Source organism: Vespa crabro, chromosome 11 (genome assembly GCF_910589235.1).
Source record: "Vespa crabro chromosome 11, iyVesCrab1.2, whole genome shotgun sequence".
NCBI lineage: Eukaryota > Metazoa > Arthropoda > Insecta > Hymenoptera > Vespidae > Vespa > Vespa crabro.
In genome coordinates, this window is record NC_060965.1 from 4002317 (window position 1) to 4028627 (window position 26311).

A 26311-nucleotide genomic window follows, 5' to 3' on the forward strand; every position below is an offset into this window, starting at 1 on the left:
AGTTCATAAAAAAACGTCGACTACCGGCTTATCTGAATCGACTCGCGTTCGCGCAAAAATTCTAGTCGCACGAGATTACCGGTTAACGTGACGGAGAGGTAGAGACGGTGACCGTAAGAGAAAGATTTTCATCGTCTAACGAGGTCGGGTCACGCAGGTGAAAATAAAATGGTTGGAAGAAAAAGAATGAAATGGACTAGAAAGAAAAAAGGAAAAGAGGAAAATGATCTTTCCCGTCAAATCTTTGTAATTCCCTTACCAAGAAGGAAAAATCAGTCAAGCTGATAGGAATCGACACCTTTGATCGGTAACTCTTACAAGAAAAGAAAAGGAAAGAGATGGTTTCTTCCCATTCTTCGACTTCGTTTACGCGTACTATTCTTTCTTTTTTCATGGCAACTTCAATGTTTGTTCTTTTTACTGTTACAAAATCCTATCGCGAACCTGTGAATCAATGTGGGGAAAAAAAAAAAAAAAAAAAAAAGAAAAAAAGGTAAAGAACAAAATCCCTTATAGTTCGCGTAAAAGCCACGGGTATTTTCGAAATTGGAAAATATTGCCCGTTCCAAGTTAATTGGTCGTGATTTCATTTTTCCCATTTTATGATTTTATCGGATAGAAGAGAAAGAGAGAGAGAAAGTTATGATTTTGATCCGTTCGCGAAAGTAAAATATTGATAAAACGATTGCATCGGGCAAAAATGAAATTTAGAAAAATTTCTCATCTTTCTGAAAATGATTCTACGTATCCGATTTCGAAAAGGATATTCTCAATATGGGTTCTTGAATGTCTTGCTGTGTCGTTTTTCCTTGCTTTTTCTCGTTTCGCTCTTATGTTGGTTCCATCAGAAAATGAAAAGAAAAACGACGAGTAAGTACCTACACAAGAAGTAAACACGGATCCATTACCAGAGAAACCAAACGCACCGGAAGCGACGTTATCGGTCACGCAAAAGGTATACGTTTACACTTTTGCGGTTGGTTGCCACCTGTGTTTCTATTCTATGTCCTTGGAAGAAAGTAACTCTATTCTTCCAGGGGAACGCTAATACGATGGTATATCTCTTTCAAAAAAATATCATCACTAAAAATGAAAATTACACATATTAAAGAATACAAATGAATTATACAAATGAAACATAGAAAGGGATATTTCCTTACTCGAAATTCGTTGATATTAAAATTGCATTATTTAAAAAAAGAACGTAAGGGTGTTTAGAGTAACAAAACTTTGAGAAAATCTCATCGCACGTAATGGAAGGGAAAGAAAGAAGACCCCTTCAGGTTCTCTGTTATTTCGCATGCGAGTCGCGCATGCGACGCAATAAATTTCAGACTACGATCGTTCGAGGGGATAGTTTTAATGATCGCGCTCAGATCGTTCCTCGGCCATTTGAGCATTCACGAAGCACCATCGTCGATATTGAAGCGGCTGATCGATTAGACGTAGGATGCTTTACGACGTCACGCCCCTCTCTCTCTCTCTCTCTCTCTCTCTCTTTCTCTCTCTCTCTCTCTTCATCCCCCTTTCCTCTGTACGCGCACGCCAGTAAATATCCCCGGTAATTTTATTATTTGCCGCAAAATAGGAATGACTCGGCGTATTCGATATTTCACCCTCCAATGCATTTACCTTGTAATCGTATCGAATTACCCCGACGAATCATTTTCTTTTATCGACTTTATCTCAAAAGTACTATTTCTTTTTCCTTCTTTCTCTTTCTATCGTTAATTTTCTTGCAAGAGAATAAAGATAATTACATATTAAATACAATCCGTAAATCGTTTTACACTATTTCTTCTATCATCTTTTCTTACATCGACAAAACATCCAAATATGTTCGATGATATTTCCTTCGTTCTTAAAAATGACGTCGTCGAAAAATTATCATCAATCGTTGCTGTCAAAGAATTCCTCCTTCCATCATAGAAAAGGGTTCAAAGTGGGAGGAAACAACGTGATTACTATGAAAGATAGTCGGTCGCAAGAAATCGCAAAAGTAAGAATGGAAGACAAAAGATGAAGACGAAGTTTACGTCGAGTCACTGCACCTAATATTTTCCCCCACTCTAACTCTTAACAGAGTTTCATACATCCCTCTTCGGTCTCCCACTTCTCGCAAGCGAGAAGTCGCTTCACAGTTCGTAAAAGTGAACGCATATAAAAGTATGCACCTTGAATGCATAAGACGGCGAATAAAGTTCACCTTTAGAATACTTCGTAATACTTTTCATCTCTCTCTCTCTCTCTCTCTCTCTCTCTTTTTTTTCTTTCGTCGCTCAGCTGGTAACATATATATATACGCTTATCAAATGTTTCAAATTTTGAATAATTCGTAAAATAAGTATAACACATATATAATTATTTTGTAAGAAAAAGCAAAAAAATAATTCAAGTAAAAAATAATTTAATATTCTAATAGAAGAAGTTTCCTTAGAATTAATTTTTGTTATGAACATTTTTTTATATGTTGAGAAAGATGAGATATATTTTCAACAAGCGGGATAAAATGAACAATCTCTAATACACGTATCTAGATATATATATATATAGGAAAACGTGTATCGAATTTCGACAATTCCTCAGCATCGATCCGATCATTTTTCCCTTTCGAAAGATCGAAGACGATAGTAGTAGACTGCTATATATCTCTAGTTGCGAGTTGCTACAACGATTTTCACTGCTGTCAATCGACTTGTAAGACGTTCGAAAACGCGAAAAGGGCATGAGTCTATCGAAAGCTGCAAGACAATTTCGTAGATCGAGAATTCCTATCTCTGTCTGTATCTGTGTCTGTGTCTGTATCTCTCTCTCTCTCTCTCTCTCTCTCTCTCTCTCTCTCTCTCTTTCTCACAAAGATTCGAAATTTTCGTACGAATGGATGGGTACTCGATTTAGAAGATATTCCAAAGCATCTTCTAGCATGTATGAAAGAAAGAGAAGGACAGATGTAGTCATTGTTCGATCATCGTCGTTTCCACTTCGCGAATATGCAATATCCGCATGCGTACGCAAGATGCATATATTTGAACGAGAGAGTAGTGTATGATCGAGAACGAAATCCTGGATAAGTATTATGTGATACATATTTATGAGATGATCCCGGGAGTCATAAATGTCGCAACGATGTTGCTGCATCTTCTTTTTTTTTTTTTTTTTTTTTTTTCATTAAACTCGTCTTTCTAAAAAATATTAACGAGCTATTTGAATTCGACGAAGTAATGATATTTTATGTAAAAGGAAAAAAATGAAAATAAAAGAAATAAAACACAACTTCCATTAATTACTTTTTAAAAGGAAAAGATATAATAACTGTATGTATTTATTCCCAAGACACGTGGGTTAAAAGGTGAAAAATGATGGAAGAAAAAGAAAGATGATCGAAATGCATTTTCGTGGGAACGGAGACAGCGTCCTTTTTCTACGTGGTTGTATAGCTGTATCCGTTTTCTTGAAGCCACAACGTCGTATACCAAGGTACCAATCGATCCTTCTATTCGTGCCGCCCATATTTCGCACAATGCACTTTGACTTTTATATATCGATGATATTACCGATTCGAAGAAAGCGTCGATGCATTTTGGGTTCTAAATCTATGCATAGTACGTACTTCGTCCATATATGAATGTCGAATTAAAAAAGAAAAAAATGATCTACAATATGAATGCAGGTAACGTAATAAAAGGTGATGAATGCCGAACGAATGGAATTGAAAGAAAGATAATATATAATAAAGCAAATAAAATAGAGAGATAATATAATACATAATATAACGAATATTATGTATTATACGTGAATGTAAGTATGATACATTTTCTTTTATGATTTTTGATGGAAAATTAAAGAACCCAAAAGTACCCTGTGGCATTTCTCTTTCGAGAATAAAATTAGAACTGAAAGTCAGAAGTAAGATCAAAACGTAAAGTAAAAGTTAAAAGACCTTTTGAAGAAACTCGTGTATCGAATGAAATGAAAACTTTTGTGAATGACTGCAAGCCTATAGGGAAAGAGCAAATGTACCGATGAATATTAAATTATTTTTCTGTATACGATACAATTCCGAGTGGTATGGTTACTTGTTATTGTGGTGGACGATAACGGGAACTCAAACACTCCCGGCACTTCCGCGAGTCTCCATGAATAATTTGAATTTTTCTAGCGCCGTGGAAAACAACCACCTGTCAATTTAACAACCGATTGCTAAACCTTCCACGCTCCACCGATGCGAACATCGAACCAACGAACAAAGATGTCGTTCTACTTCTACGATAGGATATTGAGAAATATCGAGAAATATGTGTATCATACACGATGACGTATATATATATATATATATTTTTTTTTACAATAAAAAAGTTAAAACAAAAAGAATCTTGTATGATCTTGGACAAATACAAAATTGAAAAGAATGAAGTAGCAAGGACAGGGCGACTATACAACTGCAAGAGTATCGGATAAAATAGAGTACAAAGAAGATCAGAGAGATGACAGAGGGATGATATTCATTCAGGCGTGTCTAGGAAAGCTCTGGGAAGGTAAGGTAAACGTACGAAGGGTGGAAAGCAGAGGAGGGTGGAAAGAAGTATTCTTTGGATGGGGTGCTCGTTCTCCGTTGCTTTCATCGATGATCTTCATGTCGTCATGGACACGACGACATTTTCAGCATGGACTATGTCTGCTTGTCGACGCAACGAGAACGATCTCTCGAAGAGAAAAATATTTATTCGTTCTCGATGGAAGAAAATCTTGCTGGTTATGTCCAGTCCTATCTAACTTTTTATTCCATTTCGCATCCATAGATGTCACCCTTTAAAAATATCCACTTTTTTTTGCTTCATCCCCCTTCTCACACTTTCTCTCCCTTTTTCTCTCTTTTCTTTGATTCGCAAGACACACAGTCTTTTGCGAATTCACAAAAGGAATGTCGAAGGACGAAGGCTGGCATTTTTCGAGCATCGATCGTACTAGAAATCGGATATCTTCGAGAGGGTAGAAAGGCTCATGGAACGAAGCAAACGAGCTGCTTCGAAATGCCGGCTTTCCAAGCGAATATAGGCGAGGAAGGGGACCTTTCAAGAAGGATCGAACGAAACTCGAACGACTCGCGGTTTTCTCAAAATAGAACGGAATACGGAAGAATATAGAAAATTGACGGTTAGCTAGATATACAGAGTGATTCTGCAAAACTCTCACTACTACCGTTCCTCTCTGAAGTCAAGTATTCTGAAGGGATGCCAAATGCATTGGGTACCTACTATACGTACATGTATAGCTCTCACGTGGTACTATTTGATAGTACGTATTATTCCTCGTAAAGAGGCGCGCCTCTTTACGACGAATAAGCTCTCGCCCATATATATATATATATATATATATATATATATATATATATATATATATATATATATATATATATCTCGCGTTTCTATTTAATGAAATATTCTCATCGGGGATATACGTAAATGTATAAATGCGCGAAAAGCGAATTCGTCGATGCCACGAGGAAAAAAAGAATTTTCTCTCTATCACCGAGCTTCCACGATCTTTCAATTTTCTTTCATTTTCGAAAGCCGAATGACTTTATGAATTAACGAAGTATTTAATCACGATGAGTACCGTGGTCTAGAGAGGGGAAAAAAGGAAAGGAGAAAAAAATTCGTTTTTAAAATAAAAAGAAAGATAAGATGTATTTCTCAATGTACGAGAAGAGAAAGAGGAAGAAAGGAAGAGAGTATAAAGTGGCTAAGCTGCCAAAGTTACGAGCGTTTTTGGTTCCACCATTCTCGGATGCTGGCGTAATTTCGAAAAATATACGGTCCTGGATACGACTTAGGGGAATTTACTCTATCTATCTCTTTCTTTCTTTTTCTTCCCCTCCTCTCTCCCTCTCTCTCTCTCTCTTTCTCTTTCGGCTTACACTCCAACATGCTCCTTTCTGTACTTCCGATACGAACTTTCGTTTCACGTACGCGCTCATCGTTTGAGAAGAGAAGTTGGAGGAAGAGGCAAAATAAATTGGCGAGCTCAGGCGACGGAGCTTCGGTCGATTTGATTTCGATCCTGGAATGGGTAGAGTACTCCAGTCTCGCGTTAATTACCGGCAGTTTCGGCATTTCGCCGCTCTTTAAGTACTATCTAGAGATTAAAGTGGCCCGACTCTATATACCAATCCGACAGACCCGAGAAAGCGAAAGAGAAAAAGAGAAGAAGATGCTCGTACCTTTCAGTTGTTTACAATTTATAATCCTATAACAGATACTTGGGATTACTTACGGGTGCGTACACTACTTCTTGCTGCGCGAACCACCGTCGGTGAATACGAATCTGTAAACAAAGAAGAAAAGAAGATATAATTAAACATAATAAATTGATAAATTAAATTAAAAAAAATGTCTTGTAAAAATACTCTTTTGAGAAATTCGAAAGGAATATTAATAATATTTTGAAAAAATTCATTTTATTCGTATAAACCTAAAATTCCTATGGGAATTCTTATAAAATTATAATTAATATTCCATATTGCTATATTTCAAAGGGAAGATAATGTTTCTATGTCTTTTCTCGTTGTTAATGATATTATATTACTCTAAGAGAGATTCACGACGGTAGAACAACTTTGTGTTTCTGCTTACTCGAACGAATCATTATTCGTGTGATGAATCTAATTAAAGTGGAAAATACATGAGAAATCAAAGACGACGATTTGGGACTATAACGGGACAGTTAAATTTCGTCTACTTAATTCTAACTCGTTATCGTACACGTATGCGTTTCGTTAAAGGACAATTACTTTCTTTCGAATTTCGAAACTCTTAAAAAAAGAAGAGAAATAAAAGAAACGATGGAATAGACCTTTTCAATGGGGAAATCCTTATGAAAATAGTCGTCGTATACGAACGAAGAGACCGACTGTAACTGAAATCCGCTCAACGGAAATCTTTCTCCGCTGGAATATTTAACGACCGAGTGAATTACGAGGGAGGAACCAACCAGTGAAGGTAGTGGTAATGATGGTAGTAGTTGCAGCTATGGTAGTGGAGAAGGCAATGAAAATTGCAGAGAAAATCGTCTCTTAAGCGGATGAAAATTTGAAAGTTCCTGGAGTCACTTAAAAAACACTTTAACGTAACAGGGAAACGCTCGATGAACACTTCAATAAATAAAAAGCAGAACGTTGCTATTTCTCGGTATGCGAGATTATAAAGAAGCTACAAATAACAATGAATCTCTAACTTCGTACTCATGCCTTCAGAAAAAATTATCATCTTCGATCGGTAAATCCATAGGAATCGCTTTTCTAATAATATAATTTTTATAAAAACCAATCAGAACAATCATAATATATTTATCTTTTGAAAATGCATCGAATGTATTCAGGAAATACTTACAACATAAATAGCAAAATGGAATCTAATAAGAAACTAATTATATAACCTGAGAAGATGGTATACTTGAACAAAGCAAGAAGTATGACGGCGGAAATAATACTTAAGTGGGAATTCTCAGGTGAGTAGACATCCGACGCACGTGAAATTCATTTCGCTCATTCATTAAAGATTTTAATACCGTTCGAAACGGAAATCCATCATAAATTAAATCCCTTTGGGGATCGAACGGAATGTATATATCTGTATGAAAGGAGAAAAGTTATATCGATATATACCGCTTCCAATACGATGCTGTAGCTTCCGATTAAATTGCAAAATGGTCTGTCATGCTTGACAGATTTTTGCGAGTTACAGGAAACTCGCGATCGATGTTCACCCGATGTATATTTAACGAAACAAGAACGCCATCTACTCGCCGCATTTTTCTAGGGTACCCTACTGTACCCCTGTGGGAAAGAAATTAAAAACTTGCCAAGCTTTTACCAGTTACTTTCATTACGCCAAATCGAAGAAGTAATTGGAAATCATTGGATTGCGAACAACGTGCAAGTGCTTTTTCCCTTTTTTTTTTTTTTTCTTTTTTCTTTCATACATTCTTTTTTCCATAACCAGTACTTGAGAATATTTGATCGACTATTTTCGAAATGAATCTGGCACTCTTTTCAAGCTATTAGGATCATCGAGTAGATAAAGAGCTATTCATATTCTAATAAAGGAACGAATATATTTAATTACCAGGTGAAATTGCAAACGTTCTGACATATCTCATAAGTACTCGACGCTTATTAGACGGTAAAACGTTCAAGGAAAATTCATTGAGCGAAGGAAATATCTTAAACCCTTCGGATCAAAGGGCGTCTCTCGAAAGATGTTAAGGGGAACGTGACGAGCGTAAAAACGTTAAAAAGCATTGGAAGAACAGTCTCTCTCTCTCTCTCTCTCTCTCTCTCTCTCTCTCTCCAGCTATATATCTCTTTCCCTCTCTATCCTGTGGTTGGTGCAACAGAAAATAACCGGAAATTCGTAGCTAGAACCGCTCGTAGGAACGCTCGGTTTTGCCGTCTCCTCTTCGTCGGTTCACCGGTTATAACACCGGCTGGTAAAGGCACGTAACCTCCACGTGTTCACGCACTGTGACGTTCGCACACTCCACACGTCGTATATCCCACAAGAGCACAAAAAGAATGAAAGAGAGAGGGAGCAAAGGAAAAAAAAAAAAAAAAGAAAAAAAATAATAAAAAAAGAATTAAAAGGTGGCACTATCCAGTTTTCCCGTCGTTTTCTTCGCGATACAGCTCTCGCTTCTCTGCAGACTCTATGTATTTTGCCTCTCCCCCCCCCCTCCCCTTTAATTACACGCATTACTTAGACTCGTTAATTAGCCCTGCGGACGGGAATTAGAAAAACGGAAAGGGTGGATGCGAGACATTGTAAGTAGGTACTTGTGCGTCGAGCGATAACCTTCTCTCTTTAACAAATTTTTCTTCGCTCTCTCTCTCTCTCTCTCTCTCTCTCTCTTTCTTCCTCTTTCTTTTTTTTTCCTTCGTTTCTTTTGACTCGAGACTGGAATATTTCGCTGACCCAGTTTCCTGAGACTAATTGGCGAGCCAATCCCGCTGATTCGATCCTTTAAACGTTTTTCTTTCTGTTTCCTTTCCTTTTTCCTTTCTGCAGCTTCAGAAAATTATTAATACTCCTGTCAGACAAGACACTTTTTTGAGAGGAAAGTGTCGACGTAGGAACTACCGAAGATCTATTTTCTTTTAAAAAGAATAAATTTTTGACAGTAAGAAAAAAAAAAAAAAAAGAAGAACAAATAATTTAGATATTTTATAATTCGTTCTATTTGACACTTTTTCCTTCGAACCTTCATTCTCTTCATTTTTATATTTACCATAGAAAAATACTAATTAAGAATCTATGCAAAAATAGTCTCTCTTCTCTCTCTCTCTCTCTCTTCTCTTTCTCCTTCTCTTTCTCTTCTTCAAATATACCAATGGCATACGATTAACAAGTTTCACGTTTCGCAGATCCATCGAGGAGATCGAACTCCTCGAGAGTTTAATTTCCGCTCTCGTGCTCCTTTGTGTGGAAAACGCGCGAGTATCGTCAAATCTAGACGAAGATTCTATCGGCAGCTCCTCAAACTCCTTCTCTCGCTTTTCTCAGACACTTGGATGGTTCAATAGCGCGACGGAAAGAGAAAAAGAAGCTCGCGTAAATCGATCGCGAAATTATGAAGTATAATATACCGAAGACGTCTTCAAGACCTTTTCTCCTAGTGCTTTTTTCTCAATCTCGGGGAAGCGACGTTTCTATGTGGGGATTCTACGAAAAAGGTAGATGACAGAGCACCGAAGGAGAACGAAGAAAAAAGATCCTTTTTCCTGAGCGTGAATGGTCGCTGTAGAATTCGCGCTTGGTGACTTTTATACGTGGACATTTCTAGGTCCTACCGTGTTTGTATTGGTACGATCTGAAAGGAACCGAGAGATAGACTAAGAGAAATGCTTTCTTCTATTTACATCAAAATTCTTTTCTCTCTTTTACCTTCTATATTCTTTTCCGAACTTACGTCTATCTCAATTACCGATTTTCCATCGTCGATAATTTTCATTTATCTTGAAAACGCTGCTTTTCCAATATTTTATGTTCACATCGAGTGTATAGAAAAAGAAGATAAATTTCAGAAACGAGGCTACCGAAGCGTTTTGAACTTTGCCTAAAAGCGCTTAAAGAAAAGAAAAGAAAAAAAAAAAAAGAAGAGAGCTATAAAAGAAATGCATAAAATCTAGACGACTCCGTTTCACCGTTCTCTATTTTATCACGGGAACTTCGTTGCGTGTGACCTACTTTCTCATTATCACGAAACAGAGTCGGAGAAGGAAAAGAGAGAATGAGAGAAAGACCCGGGAAGAGAGATCGTAATAAACACAAAGCAAAAGACGACGGTCGCGCGCGCATCCTTCTAATCTCGAAAGAATTTCCCTTTGTAATTCCATTGCGACTACGCTCGGCGAATTCTAAACAAAAAGGACGAAAGGCATTTTATATCCTTCGTGCTTCCAGACAGGAGAATCCTTTCGACGAGTAGCGCGATACTCGGAAATTACTTCCTGAACTTTCGCTTAGAAATCTTTTCCCTCTTTCAACGAGCCAAATTCGATTACATCGTATCTACGATATTGAGCGATAACGGATAACTGAAAAAATATTGGTCTTCTTGCCGAATCAATTTTTGCGGTTATTTGCGTATCTCAAATTTATTTTTTCAAACTCGACGAGTAGTCCACCCCCCCCCCCCGAAAAAAAAAACATTAGTTTGATAATCCATGCCGTCATAAAACTGATCGATAAACCGTTCATCGACAAAGTGTTAATAGAAAACCGATTACAAATCCATCGAACATGTCGTAAATCATAAAGTTTTCTCTAACGAATACGTTTATACGTTAATAATTCACGCATTGTCTCGATAAATTCACAGAATAAGGAATCTAGGAAGGAAAGGGTAAAGAGACACGAAAATTCACTATGAAATTTCTAAAGGATAGAAATGCTGAGATTTTGCTCTATATCATGGACCTCTCGAGGCTTGGAAAAAGTTTACCACCCATTGCTAAGGAAATATATAGCACCCCATAGTGCAGTGTGCTATGTTACCTTCCACGCTAAGGGAATCCTGCGGTATTCGCGAACCACTATCTCGCAGTGCATATAACTACTCGTTATATCGTGCGAGTTACTGCGATAAAATATAGGAAGTCACGTTATAATATCAGCGGGAACTGTGTCGTTCTTGCTAGTGTCGCTTGAATTTACCCTTTCCTCGAGATTGCGAGAAAAGATTCGTCTAAGCGCGTTCCTGTGTAGATATACCTTATGTGAATGTGCTTGAAAATAGTATACTGTAAATATACGAAATGCTTTGAGTTTACGACGAATATCATTTAGATCACGTAGATCATTCAGACATACTCTATGAATATTTCCTGTCATAATAGTAAAAACGAGTAGTTGCCTGTGTCGATCTCTGTTTTCTAGTCTTTATTTAAATTTTAAGTATTTATAATTCACAAACTTTCAAATCCACGTTTCCGAAGACACATGTTGAAATAACGTATTAATTATCATCCAACGTAACAATGAACGTTGCAATCAGCGATCTCATTACGCCCATTTGTCCTAGAAACTTTTTCATTACTTCATCGTAAAACGAGACCTTTCTTCTTCAATGCATCTTTATGTAAACTCGATATAGACCTTACATAAGAATCACCTTATTTCACGGTAAAAATAACAGTAATACAATATCTGTCGTAAAGAAATTTCTCGGCTTTTTTCAGAATGACATATACGAGATGGGCTCATCGATATGCCGTACCAACGAATTACCCAATGAGCATTCCGAATACACCAAGAGCAGGCTACAGGTAAAGAGAAGAGGGAATTGGAGTGGATTTATCGTTGGAGATCTCAACGCGAAATCACCGACATTTATATCATGGCCCAAACACATCACGAATTTGGCCTTTTCTCGAGGGGGTGTCTTCAGCTATAACGAGACAATTATTAATCTCTGCGTGCGATAAACGTAATAATTGAAGAGCCTCCGAGCAGCCTGGTCGACATTAATTGTTATTGCTGATGCTATTAATTCTCGGTGAGGAGAATCCGACGCTATTAACTGTACATACGACGAGTTACTATAGTTATACATATGAATGTGTATACATATGTGTACACGTGTATGTGTGTGTGTGTGTGTGTGTATCTGTAATAAATTCACGTGTATCAAAAGTAATAATATTCCATGCGTGCGATTTGTGAACGAATCGTTTATCCTTTTCCCCACCACCAACCTTTGTTCGGTATGCCGTAATACATTTGCTTATTAATTCTCGATCTCTGTTATTCCGCCAACTCCGTTGTGTTTTCTGAGCCATAATGCCGGATAAATTCATTATGACAGGTAATTAGCCTCTCTCGCCACCCTTTTCCACTTTCTATAGTCCACCCCTTGGTTTACTCTCCTCCGACGTTAAATGTCGCCGTTTTTATCGCGAAGATGAAATATATTCAGCTCTTTCGACACGAAAGACCGCCACTAATTTATTCGCCATACCTTCCGTTCGAAATTATCACCCTGCTCGATATAATCCCTTAGAACGTAGTATATCGAAATGCGATAATGCTTATTAATCTCTTACCATATGTACAAGTAGTATGGACAAGGCAAACGCTATTCTCTAACTCCACCATTTTTCTCTAAAAATATTCTCGCCAAAGTATATAAATACTGAATACATATTTGTTCGTTCGTTACGATATATTCTCATATATTATACTTAATATTGAAAACAAAATGTATATTCGAATTCTGGTATCGTTATTAATAACACGTTTTATTAGCTATAGGCGATCATATTAATAAATTATCTTTGTGTCCAAACGTACACTGACGATATAGAAAATGATTTTTCTCACAGTACAAAAATTAATTCATGATATTATAAATCTTTATCGATAAATAATTAGCGATCGAAAATGAAGCTTTTCGAAAATATTCGAATTAATAATTCGAAGAAAAATATTTAATTATAAAAACGAAAGAAAAAATATCGATGTATTGATCGATTTCAATTGCTCGAGGTACAAAGATAAATGAGAGTCAATATGATTATGCTCCCTGCACTTCAGCAAGTATTTCGTTTTCTACTCTTATACTCATACAGCATCATTTCTTCCTAACCCTCCCTAGACAGTTCCGCAATCAGTTATTGTACCTTTAAACATCGGTGCGTGGATACACATCGTATCCCCGTGTCAGCCACGTAATTGCAAGTAGTACGATGCAAAAGCGAACACATTCATAAAAAAACATAGAAATGCATACACTCACGTTTAGTCAACGATAGTCGTCGCACTAATTATGAGAACGGGGTGGATGAATAAGACAAAGGCAGACGACGATGAGAGAAAAAAGGACGAAGCGGAAAGATCCTCGGGATATGTACTCCTTTAGTTTATATACGTGTGCCTATGCGTGTGCACAATGTGCAACACGCGATTCCCACTGGTACATCGCGCGCCATTGTGAATTCTCACAGTCGTCGAGAGTGCATTCACTTGGTGGCTCAAGAAGTCGTCGACCGTAATATCTCGTGCAACAGAGAATATCCTCTTGGACACTTTCGATCGCGCGTTCTCTTCGATAACTCGTATCACATTGTTCCTCATTGTACGAGCTGTTTACCTCAACGTAGATATCAATGACCTTGATCAAAATTAAAAATTATCAAGTTCGACTATTTTGTCGTCGATCAAAGAAATGCTCATATTTTGTTTTTACGCTCATACCCTTGATAACAATTAATATTGTTCATTCTATACAAATACTCTTAATCAGTTTGATCGAATGTATTTGAAAATTATTATTATATGAATATGTACGAAAGATATACAAAGTCTAAGTGATCTATCAAAGTGATTTAAAGGTTATCTTATCAAAACAATTATTGTTTACCGAGAGAATAAAGATTTTTAATTACGTGTAAAAATTAAATACGTGTAACTACGTATCTCTTCAGCTCTTTGTTAAATAACTTAAAGTATAACACTTAAAGTATAACATTTGTAAACGCCCTAAGAAAAATATATACCATATACAGCAAACATTCTAAAGCCTCCATCTATGATCATAGCGAAAGCTTTTACGGCCTATACTCTCTGTTCGGGTAATGGCACCATTTGTATGTAGAAGCTGGCGTTTTCGCTCTTGGCACATTTACTATTGCAGGACGAAAGGAATATGTGCACCTGCTGAAGCGAATCTTCAGAAAGCTAGTGAGAAAGAGAGACCCTCCTAGATATCGACCTTTTCCCTCTCGATATACGATAGCCTTCGAATCCCTGGACACAATTGTACGGAGTATAACGACCTCTATAAAGTGCGAAGAAGAGTTCCGAGAAAAAAGGAAACTCTTTGCTTTAAAAATGATCTCTATTGTGAATATAAAGGAATATCAGACGAACAGAATATCCCTAAAATGTTATATAATATATTGTATTAGAAAAAGGATTAAAGAAAACTTAGAAATTCTTTGAACAGTAAGATTTGAGATATTTGTAGATCCCTAAGTGCAACGTCTATTGGTCCATCCAGATAGCTATATAGTAAGATATAGCAACGGCAGGACCCTCAATGCATTAACTGCAGCTGTCGTAACATTTCTGGACAAGACGGAGCAAAGCCATGTCGCTACATTATGCACATGTGGGTCGCTCGATGGATCGCGTCGATTTCAACGGTCATGATAATGCTAAATTCGAGCCGATCTCAATGCCAGTAACACAGCTTGGTAGCGAAATCGTGAGATGGATGACTAAAGCACATCTTGGAGAGCACTTACAATCGTCAATAACTGAGAACAAAATGTTTAATCATCCGCTAACATCGGTTAATTATTATTGATCGCAGTTTCCCTTAAATACGGATTTGCTATACAGGCTATTATAACAGATTATAATAGTAGAAATTAAAGATATAATATGTAATATGATGATATTAGTAGTAAAATCTTAATAAACATTACAATCGCTATAAGTAACGTTATTAACAAATTAAAAATATAAATATATATATATATATATATATATATATATGTGTGTGTGTTTACATATGATAAAATAATACCATTATTAATATAAATATTATACCATAATATGATTAAAGTCGACGATCTTTTCCCATGGCAAAGGAAAATTTCTCATATATCAATTCCTAGAGAAATGTATAAATGTTTGAACGATCTGGCAAAATGCTGTTTACACGACGGCGTCCCAAGTTCGACTGCCTTCTCGTAGTTCGAAACAACGTTATCTATTGTTTGTTTTTATCCTTATACGTTCGATAAGTAAATAAACGCGTTTATCCGTAGAATAAGGAAAGATCATCTTCTAATCAATTCAGAGAATAATAATCATTGTTTTGCGATTTACTACATTGAAAATCAATAATATGTATATAAATATAGTAACGTGATTGCAAAGTAACGAGCATTTGGTTAATACAAACAACGGCCTTCGATATTTCTAATTATCGACGAGATAAGACTTCATCAAGCATCCTAATGACGTCTCATTAGCTAATCGGAAATGTATCTCCGGCTACCAAGAAACACGGTTGCCTTCCGGCTAATTCGTTGAATGTAGCTCACGTCAAATTACTTCATCAGTAACATTTCCGATGGGAGCAAACCGCCGTCAGTATCGGTGCATATATACGTCTATCGATTCAGTGATGATAAGTATTGGAAATGTCATTTAACCATGATCCATGCGCGTAACGTGACATACATTTTCTTTTTTTGACTGTTTGAAATAAATAAAAAACCAAAAATTGGCCTTTCTATTTCCACAGATAAACTTTATTCATGATAAAATGTACGTAAAATTTCCATGTTGTAAAAATTTTTTTCTTTTCAACTAAATCCAGTAAAGATACGAAACGACGGTCTTTCATTGTTTCCCTTAAAAATTTTAAATATATAATTAAAGTTCTAACATTACAAAGTCTAATCGTAACCGACCTGGTCATTAATTTAATTAGATACTTACACTAGTGTTCCGCTCATTTTGAGAATTCTATGATTACCTTTCGTTTAAGCGAGAGACGTTAATTGAATCTACGAATATTACGAAACGTCTACTTTTAAAGAGCGTCATCTGGCGAAGCCCGGTTCAGGAATGAAGGATGCTGCAAGTGCTTTGGACCGCGGTGATACTTGACGACCTTCATCGAAGAGAGATAGATAGCGGATCTATCGGAGCACTCGTGCGACTATCCTGGACTATCGTCTTGGTGGATGGGGTAGAGTTAGTAACTAAATGAGTTTCTCACTAACAAACCCACTGGTTCGAAACGATGTCACTGACAGTCGGTGCAGAAAAGGATAGAGAGAATTGGGTGGAATCGATGTGAGATGAAGTGAAGTGAGCAATGACCAAGAGACTATGTTAGTATCATTTGAAAGTTCTTACATTACGTGATACGATGAAAACGAAAATAGGAAAAAAGGTCAAATAAAAATTAAAAAAAAAAAGCTTATTGAACGGAGCTCAATGAAGTATTCTAATTGAAAGAAATACCATAGTTTCTTTTTACCTAGTTTTTAAAAATATTCTCTATAACGAAAAAAGCTCAAGAGTTTTCGTTTGAATTAGTTATCACCCATTATCTGTCATTTATCTTATAGGAGGATTAAGCTCTCTCTTTCTGTGAGAGACTCGTACTGACATGAAAAATGCATCACCTTTTCTCCGTCTGCAATGGAGTTCTAGAAAATAAATTTACATGTAAAGTTTACGCGCTTCATCGATCTTACCAAACAATAAGTCATGTTATAGCGAATAAATCGAATAGGTGATAACACACACCCATCGTCAAACGGAACAACGAATAGCACCCAAGAGCTCGGAATCTTACACCGTTGTTATTATTATTCAATGAAACTAAAGTGCATATTCAAATCCCTCGATAATGTTAGAAAAGGAATGCGAAACTCGATTCGGCCAAAGTTTGATTTTCTTTCCGCCAACTCGATTATGGAAAGCAAAAATTCCCAAAAGGATCGGGTCACGACTTTGCTAGCTAGAAGACGATCGACTTTTCGCGCTTTTCTAACCATAGCAATACCCTGTGGGATAGAACGACAGAGAGATCGGCTGGTTGCATTAATGTTATCGAGATTCTCGTATGAGGGTGGAAGGAGAGAGCGCAAACATCGTTGTCGTGGGTAGATATTCAAGAAGCGAGCTTACGGTGGGAAGATAGAAAGAAGGGGTAAGTAAGAGTAGGGTTGGCAATGGGGGTAGAAATCGTAGAAGGGTGAGAGACGAAGATGGTTAGTCGCTTTTCTCGTATTCTCAAAAGGATAGGTACTTTCACTCGAGAGGCAAGAGAGGAAGAGAAAGAGAGAAAGGAGAAGAGGAGAAAGACGAAGAAGGTAGCCGAAGAAGAAGGAAGGGTGGAATCGAGCACTCGACAACTTGTGGATCGTTTCATTATCTTGGAGTGGTACTAGCGCGCAACTTCTAAAGTTTGCCGCACAGAGTCAGGCCATCCAGCAGAGCAGAATAATCATATTACTGGGACCCACCCTTTGGCAGCCACCCTCTTGACACGAACCCTAGCCTAAGCAGCACCGCGAAATTCCTTCCCGCCATCTCTATTATCATCGGTGTAAATGCCTGCTTGTTTAAATGCCAGACGCACCTACGATACTCGTGAGAATACCTGCGATAACATCCGATTATTAATCGAGAAGCTTTGAACACATACCAGTATCCTGTTTGATCTATACTGTATAAGAACAGTGGTAGAATGTTTGTAACCGTTTAAGCAATGAGAGAGCTTAATGCTTAACATATTTGTAATTTCCTTTAGTTACAAAGGTTTAATGTTAATATTAAACAAGGTTCATATTTTTATCAGTGTATCGTAAAAATTGAGAAGCTCAATGAAACTATAAACGATCGTTCTTATTTACTTTCTGAATTATAACCATTTTTATAATGTAATCATTTCAATAAGTAATTCATTCCTCAACATAAATTTTGTGCAAAGAGCACCAGCAAATTTGTTGTACACTTAAAAACGGCTATGATGTAATATAGTAATGGATGAAGCTATGTTGACTTTCCAAGTATTTGGGTCTTGGGAAGAGTAACTCTTAAATCTTGAAAATATAAGATAAACACTCACTTTTTTAGTCGAAAAAATTTCAATTCGAAACTCCGATATTATATATTTAACATGGGAGCGAAATACTCTCGAATTTTCTCTATCCTTCTTCTTTTTTTTTCTTTTTTTTTTTTTTTTTTTTTTTTTAGACACAGAAAAAAACGTTTGCTCGTTATAACTTTTGATAGAAATGGATTTTTTCCAATCTATTTCAAGTTCTACACGAGCCATGACATTGATGGAAATGTTGCCTAAAATTTTAGATTGATTGCCTAAAAAAAATTCAAAAATGTCGTCCAATTTATTATAAATACTTTAATATTAAAAATTAACAAACCGACAGTAAACTTTCGTTGAACGTAAAAACGCTTTGTTTCTAACTTTAAACATATTTTAATCTTAATGATCGTATCATAAAAGTGCAACGAGGTAGATCGAGTGTAGCTATTATGCAAGATTACTAACACGAACGCTTGATAATCATAGTGATGATTGACTAAAAGAGGGGTCAGATGCTGAAAGCGAATATTCGAATGATCTATCGAAAGAAAAATTTTATTTATCACAAATACGAAATGCCATTAAAGTTGGTAATGTCAAACCAAGATCCCTGTTTTTTCTCTTTTCCCTTTTCTTAATTACTTAATTGCTCTGAGCACGAAATGATTCAAGAGGATACTATCAAAACATTTGAAAAGGCGCCACAAGAAAAAGGATTAGATACAGTATTCTTTCGTACTCCAAAAAGTTAGTATTTTCTTTTGCGGTACTTATATTGCTTGTTTGTTTCACTCGTTTCTTTTTACAAATAAGAAAACAATAGAAAACTCCAAAGTCATATTGCGCAAACTCGCTTTTAAGATCAATAAAACTCGTCAAATTATAGAAGATTATATTTGGTGTCGTGTACGACTTGCCAAAAAATAAAAAAAGAAAAAAAAAATAAAATAAAATAAAATAAAACAAGAAAAAAGAAAGTGTGGGAAAAAAATAGGGACATCCTAGAGGTAAATAAAACTTTGATAAAAGACTTCGGGCGGATGTTAAAGAAGTAAAAGGAGGATGCCACGCGTCTTTCCTTCTTTCCTACGCGGTTACCATCAATTAGCTTCAGCGAAAAGTTTCAGCCGTCTAGGAGGTGAGCATCAAAAAGATAGGAGGTTCGAAGGAGGAGTTGGAAGGAGGAGTTTCGAAGCGATCTTAGTGAACGAAGAGGAGGAAAAAGAAGGAGGAAACCACTGAGATCGCCCGCGGGAAAGAGACGACTAGAAAAAGAAGTAAAGCACAGACAAGACGATGAGGAAGCGATACGAGAGATTCAGGAAGAGAGGAGATAAGCTGTTAGAATGGGAGGGAAAAGAAGGAGAAAAAGAAGAAACGAGAATAGAGAGCAAGCGAAGCGAACGAACGGTAATTAAATTTGCAACTGTTAATCAAGTTCGAGCGGATCGATGCGAGAACCGCAGAGGCCGCAAAAGAGCACCGTCCGACGGGAGGATCGATGTCCTCGCGAGCGGAATGCGAAGGGGAAGGGACGAAATAGGTGGAAGAGAGGAAAGGCCAGACGGTCAATAAAATCGGCCAAATAAACTGACGTTCTACTGGAAGGAAACGGTACTTGAAACTTCACATTGGAAATGACCATGACAATGACTGAGAAAGAGGGAGAATGAAATAGAGAAAGGGTACTCTTGTTCTTCGACCCTATAATAGCGCTCTTCCTGCACTTTCATTGGCCTAATCGCTCCAATCGTTCCTAAGATCAGCCGTTTAGCAAACGTTCGTTCTCGTGTAAGCGACTCGTACGAAAGGAGTTCCTTTGCTTTTGGACGAGAGAACCGGAAGTTGAAATCACGAAGACGCGTCAGAGACAAACGATCAGTTTCCTCACGAGAATGATATCATGATTTGATGACTTCATCGCTCATCTGACGCGAAGCAATGAAGAATTATCACGCGATGCGGAATAATTCTCCGAGTTAAGCAAGAACAGAGATTTATCTTTGTTAAGTGAGGTTCCATCTTCTTCTTTTTCTTCTTCTTCTTCTTCTTCTTCATCATCTTCTTCTTTCCTTTAGTTTCGATATGAAGTTCGTAAAAGTCTAAAGAAAGTTTATAAGTTTCATTAAGAAGAAAGTCTCCAATTTCGTGTAATTACGTGGAGGCCAACTATTCTGCTTTTTTTGTTCTATAAATTCGATATAAATATACCAACATTCAATTAGTCTAACACGTAGTCTTACGTACAACATAAAGTCTTAGGAAACCTTAAGGGATTACGATACCCTTTAACTTCCTCCGTCTTAAGACGGATAGTATGACCGAAATCTACCGCATGTAAACTGTAAAAGATATCGTGATATTCAAACTTAGCAGTCTTTGAAATTTCAAACAGCGATCCCTTTTCAAACACGCTCAAAGATCACGTTTTCATAAACAGATGGAAAACTATCGAGTTAAGGAGTCTGCTCAATTAAAGAAGCATTAAATCATGATTCGTGTCTTCTGAGTCTTACAGTTTTGCTGTGCTTCAAACCGCCATTAGGAACATTTTTACATCGATTCGCACATTGGATAGCTTTGGTGGTGGTGATGGTGGTGGTGATGGTGGTGGTTGTGGTGGTGGTGGTAGTGGTTAGAACTGGCAACCATCGAAGAGAGGAGAAACAAAAAAATCGCCGAATAGAAGCGGCAGAGTCCAGGATAACATCTCGACGGTAACGAATGGCTCGTCGATTCGCCCTCTTACCCGTGTCTCGTATATTGCCGCATATACTGGGTGATTCGTTTGCAACCTCCGCGTTCTCTACAGGAACAAAACGAATAGAAGATATACCGAAGCTCTTTGCGGTTTGAAAAAAACTGCATCGAGTATAGGATCGCTTTAATAACTTCGTGTAATTAAATGGCGTGATGTTGGAGATGATACCCGATTCCTCGATATCCTCGGTGATTTCACAAGAAAGAACTTCCATTATCAATAAAAAGCACATGTTGTACCTGCGAAGAAAAAGATAAAACGTTTTAAAAATCCAAGAAAGAATAAGACTTTTATTTGCATTCGTGAGGATTTTAAAACCGCCGGGAGGCCAAAACCTCATCGGTTTCAAGTTCGTCTCGCATTGCGGTTTAATGAAAAGCGCGTCCCTCGCTTTCTCACCTCTCTCTCTCTCTCTCTCTTTCTCTCTTTTTATTTCTTCTTTCTATCTTCCTACCCGAGAAAATCCTGCGCGTTCATACTCGACGACGACACTTTTATCGGCGTTTTCTCCTTCGTCTTTTATCATCAAAAGAAGAGCCAGAGAATCCTACGATCCTGTCTTGGCTTAATCCGCCATCCCTCTCCAATATCCCATCCTTCAGCTAGTAGAAAACTCGTATTTCTTTTAACTGAAAAGAGGACCGACGATCATTAGAACGAACTTTAATGACAAAGTGGAAGGAAGATCGTCATAAATTGGAGAATCGCAGCAGCTTCGGGAGATGGCTTTTTATGTCCGATCATTGCACAGTTCTTACTACTCGTCCTTTTATATTTTCTTCTTTCTTTTTCTTTTTCTCTCGCTTTTAGTCCATCTATCGTAGCTTTTACGGGAGAAAACACCCTCGTTGAAAACGTGCCTAACGAACGGAAACGAGCTCAACCGAGCGATTCGAGAACACGTCGTTTCGTTTCTCGCGGCCACTTTCACGAACCAACCAACGGCCACAGGGAATAGTCGAACATGTTCTCTCACCTTTACCCACGATCCTTTTCGAACGACGAGAGTAATCGTTCACGATCATCGTCGTTAAGATCGTTCGAGACTATCAAGTTTACTTCCCTTTAGCTTTTTATGATTCTCTTCGTACGATTCCTCATGTTGTTTCCATTTGTTCAATCATGTAATATGTTTTGAACGATGAAAAAAATTATTTAAAATAAAATATAATGATATCTTAAATTATAATTAAATTCACTATCATATTAAGATTCCAATGATCCCAATAATCATAAGTTTCAATGACAAAAAGTATCTATGGACTTTAAGAAAGTCAGATAAAATATCATAGACATTAACGATTTCTCTAAACACGTTGCTTATTTAAATAGCAATTATTAATGACTGATCATTGTCTCTTCTAAATATATCGTATAACATTCACCCGATTAATTATCGCGATGATTAAAACGAGCCCTGCTAAAGTCAAAAGTGATTTAGCCCAACTCTTACAACACATAACGCCCGATACGTATTTAATTTACATTAGTACACAATGTTCGATAGCTATTAATCAACGGGCAGTAGCCCGATATCGAAATTGCGTCGTTCGTTGAGATCATATTCCATTAATGACGAAGCTATTACTTAATGACTCGTTACTATAAAACGCGAAAATAACAATGAAAGGATCGATCCCGTAAAATTAGACATTCGTATGAAATTATTCGATACTCGAATTTTCATCGTATTTTATTTCCGAAATTAATATTATACCAAATGATATGTCCTCGTTAATCACGAACGATCACGTTCATCGCACACAATTTTTCCGCTCGGTCTTTATCCCCTTCCTCCTTCCCCCACAACGTTTTCAAGCCGCGAAACGCACCACGACGAAACGCGTTCGAGCGTGGGTTTAACTGGAGTACACATTACGCGCACGTGAATTTGGAAAACGGGGATGGGTTTAAGCGCAAAGGGGCAACGGGATGGGGCAGGGAGAACGACGAACGATGTACCACTACGTCCGCAAACGGACTAAATATTTGCGCTGCATTAATTGCAACGAGCTGCACCGATACTTGTGCTAATTGATATTTACAGAACGGCCAGCGGTAATTTCATCGACGTTCCGCTAATGAAAATATGACGCGACTATTCGGTGCCCTATAACGACTGATAAATTGAGGATTGAAATCTTCAAGATCAAACAGAAGCAATATTCAATATTCTAAAGAAACGATATTTATAAGAATTATTTAATCTAAGGTCAAGTAGAATCACAAAATGAAGAGGACCTCACGTTCGGTAGTTAAACTTTAACGATATTTCGAGAGTAACACGTTAGTGTTAGTGTAAGTGCATTTGAACGTACACGATGCATATATAATGCATGTCCCGCGTTATGCTCATGTAATATGCAACGAAACGCGAAAGTTACGGTCGGTGATAGTTTACCCATGCTAATTCATGCTATCGCATTGAAAGATATTTTTTGAAAAGCATTGTAACAAAAATAATAGCACATTTTTAATTTTACCTTAATATAATATAATATTGGATATGAGACCAAGGAATATTTCAAAGTAAATTAGTAATATTCTTCGGATGGAGGACTCATTTATGGCTTCCTGGCAAACGATGAAAGACCAAAGATCTTTCTATTGAACCGAATAGAGTTATAACGGGACGCGCGATTACGAAGCTAGTCTGTTATATTCAAATAGAAAGCTTTCAGCTATCGAAGTCGATATCTGAAATTCAGGGATTACATTGACACAACCTCGTCGTTGGTTGAAATAAAGATATTTTGTAAAAGGAAAAATGAATAACTATAGATAACGAATATTTAAATATTGAATCTTATCTCAAATGAAACTAGTAAAAAATATTAAACAACATGTCATTTAACAAAGTACACGCATATAACGAAGACCAACGAAGAAGAGAGGGAAAAGATTCGTTCTATATTCGTGATACAGAATAGCACGAAACACCGATTGGCCATTACTTAGGGCACTACGTTCGCGCCGTTCGCAGCTGCGTCTCGGATAATGCAGGTACAGGTGCATCCAGGCCTCCAACACGGTCCCAACGGTGGGTATATAAATTTATAGCAGTTAGTATCGCGAGCTCCCTCTCAGGTTAAAAAAAAAAAAAAATAAAAAATAAAAAAGAAAAAAAAAACACTCTCGAGAAATCCATATCGTATCTTAAAAGAACCAAACGCGTCTTTCTCTACGTCATTTGTATCATTTAAATAGATAATTGCGACGTCCTTATTATTCAAGAAGACGACTACCTGATTACAAGGACATAGCGTCCAGATATCGTGTTCCCCTTCGTGATACATATGAAACGATGTCGTGTAATTACCAACTACTATTAGATATGTGTTAGTTATGATAGCGGCTTGATACAAAGCACAGTGATAATTTATATCTCTGGACATCTAACGACATGTAATATTTACATATATATATATATATATATATGATTGATCAAGATTTTTTCTTCAATATAATTATCTTTCGTCTAACGTTAAAGTAAACTTCAGACTATTTCACAATTTCTGAATGAAATTGCAATTAATATAATTCAAATAAAAATTTATTAGCTACTGTTCATTTTTTTTTTTTCTAATGACATAATTATGATATAATCGCACAAAATGTATCAATCCAATATATTTAAGTAAATGTTCAATAAATGATCAATTATTGAAGGTATAAATTGTTTACAATTGTCAGACAATTGCCGGAGAAAGAAGACGTATCGTTCGAACGGACTCATAGCATGTGATTTACGAGCCAAGCGGGTATTCGAAGAATAATCCTCTTGATAGAAGGGAAAACTTCAAAATTGCTTCTTTAACTGTGGTATCAGACTCCGCGATAAATCGAGCCAAAGGCTACTCGCTTTGAGTTTGTACGAATACTCGCCGCTATGTAGATATCTTCCTTCTATCTCTCTCTCTCTCTCTTTCTCTCTCTCTCTCTCTCTCTCTCTCTCTCTCTCTCTCTCTCGTGGGAGACATAAGTTTCAACGGAACAACATCTACCATTGAGTAGCGATAATCGTTATCTACATGAGCTACCTTGATTCATGTACCTTCGGAATAACGTGCCAATCGGCTAAAGCAAAAGAACAAAGCTATTAATCAGTATAGTCCCAACATGTTCCAGAAAATCAATTATCTGATGTATAACAATTCGATGTTAAACCGCATAATTCGATTCGTTTAACGAAAGAACACGAAAGCTTTTCTTATAACGATGAAAAATAAAATGTACTCTTTCATCTTAAAGAGGATACAACACGTACGACATAAGTTCACAATGTCCAGAAGCGAACTATGCAGAGCATAATAGATATTCGTGGCTGTGCTTCGTGGACACTGGTTCACCTTGGACGTGTCTCGACTCTTGGCCGACTCGTGCAAGTAGCGTTGAAGTGCCGCCGCTTCGCTCATCTCTTCTAACGAAAAGGAAGGCACTGGTAGCTTCGCTAGAATACTGAGATGGTCCACGAATACCGGTACTTCTTCGATATTCTAACGCAACGTTATATCGATAAGACTTTTCGTTGATTCTACTTGATCCTGATCCGATATCAAACTAATGTAAAAACTAACGTTAATTAATTATTATCTATTTGATCACAAAGCACACATATTTTTCTAACTTTTTAAAATATTTTTATCAACGAGTTTTCAAACCTATCATACTACAAATACATCGAGCGTGATCGCATTTCAAAACGCGACGACAACACCGAGTTATCGTCGGAAGAACGACGGAAATCCAATGCGCCGAATCGCGAAGCGATAAACCTGGTATACCCCTACTCGTTTCTACCCTCTGCATGCCTTTTCATGTTGTACATAGGAGAAGTAAAAAAAAAAAAACAATCATGATTCTAAAAAGAATGGCGCAAGCGCGATAAAAATGCAACGAATGAAAAACCATTCGAGGAAAAATAGCGAGGTAAAGCAGACATATGTTTCTGTGTCTTCGAATTGGTACAAAGTGGACAAAATTACAAAGAAAAAAGATATATATATATATATATATTTTCTATTAAAAATGCAAAAAATATTTTATATATTTTTTTATTATTATAATATTATAAAATTTTTTTTATTATTAATATTATAAAAATTTTCTTGTTGCCTTATTTGGAACGATTAAATGTTAATATTTATTAATTAGATATAACAATAACAAAAATTGTTTAAAAAAGCATTTATTTTATTCTTGTTTTATCCACAGTACCAATGTACATTGAAAGACGAATCGTTGGAATTTTCAACCCTTTTGAGGGCCGTACCACGAACAATGGCCCACCGTCAAACTTATTCCGACGACTTTCTCCGATGCAAAAGTCGAGCATTGTCTTCAAAGTAAACCCGTTTAAAAAAAGACCGTACAAACCGAATTGGCTCAGCGGATTCATACCTCATAATTATTTAAAAA

The 26311-nt window shown here is 36.8% G+C and overlaps 1 protein-coding gene across 13 annotated transcripts in view; it reads right to left on the reverse strand.

Moving 5' to 3' along the window:
- Positions 1–26311, reverse strand: part of LOC124428108 (protein turtle) — a 194685-nt gene that overhangs the window by 151205 nt on the left and 17169 nt on the right. For all 13 annotated transcript variants that reach the window (XM_046971769.1, XM_046971760.1, XM_046971776.1 and 10 more), the window contains exon 2: positions 6274–6324. The gene's annotated coding sequence lies outside the window, so the exon portion shown is untranslated. The remainder of the gene's footprint in view (positions 1–6273; positions 6325–26311) is intronic.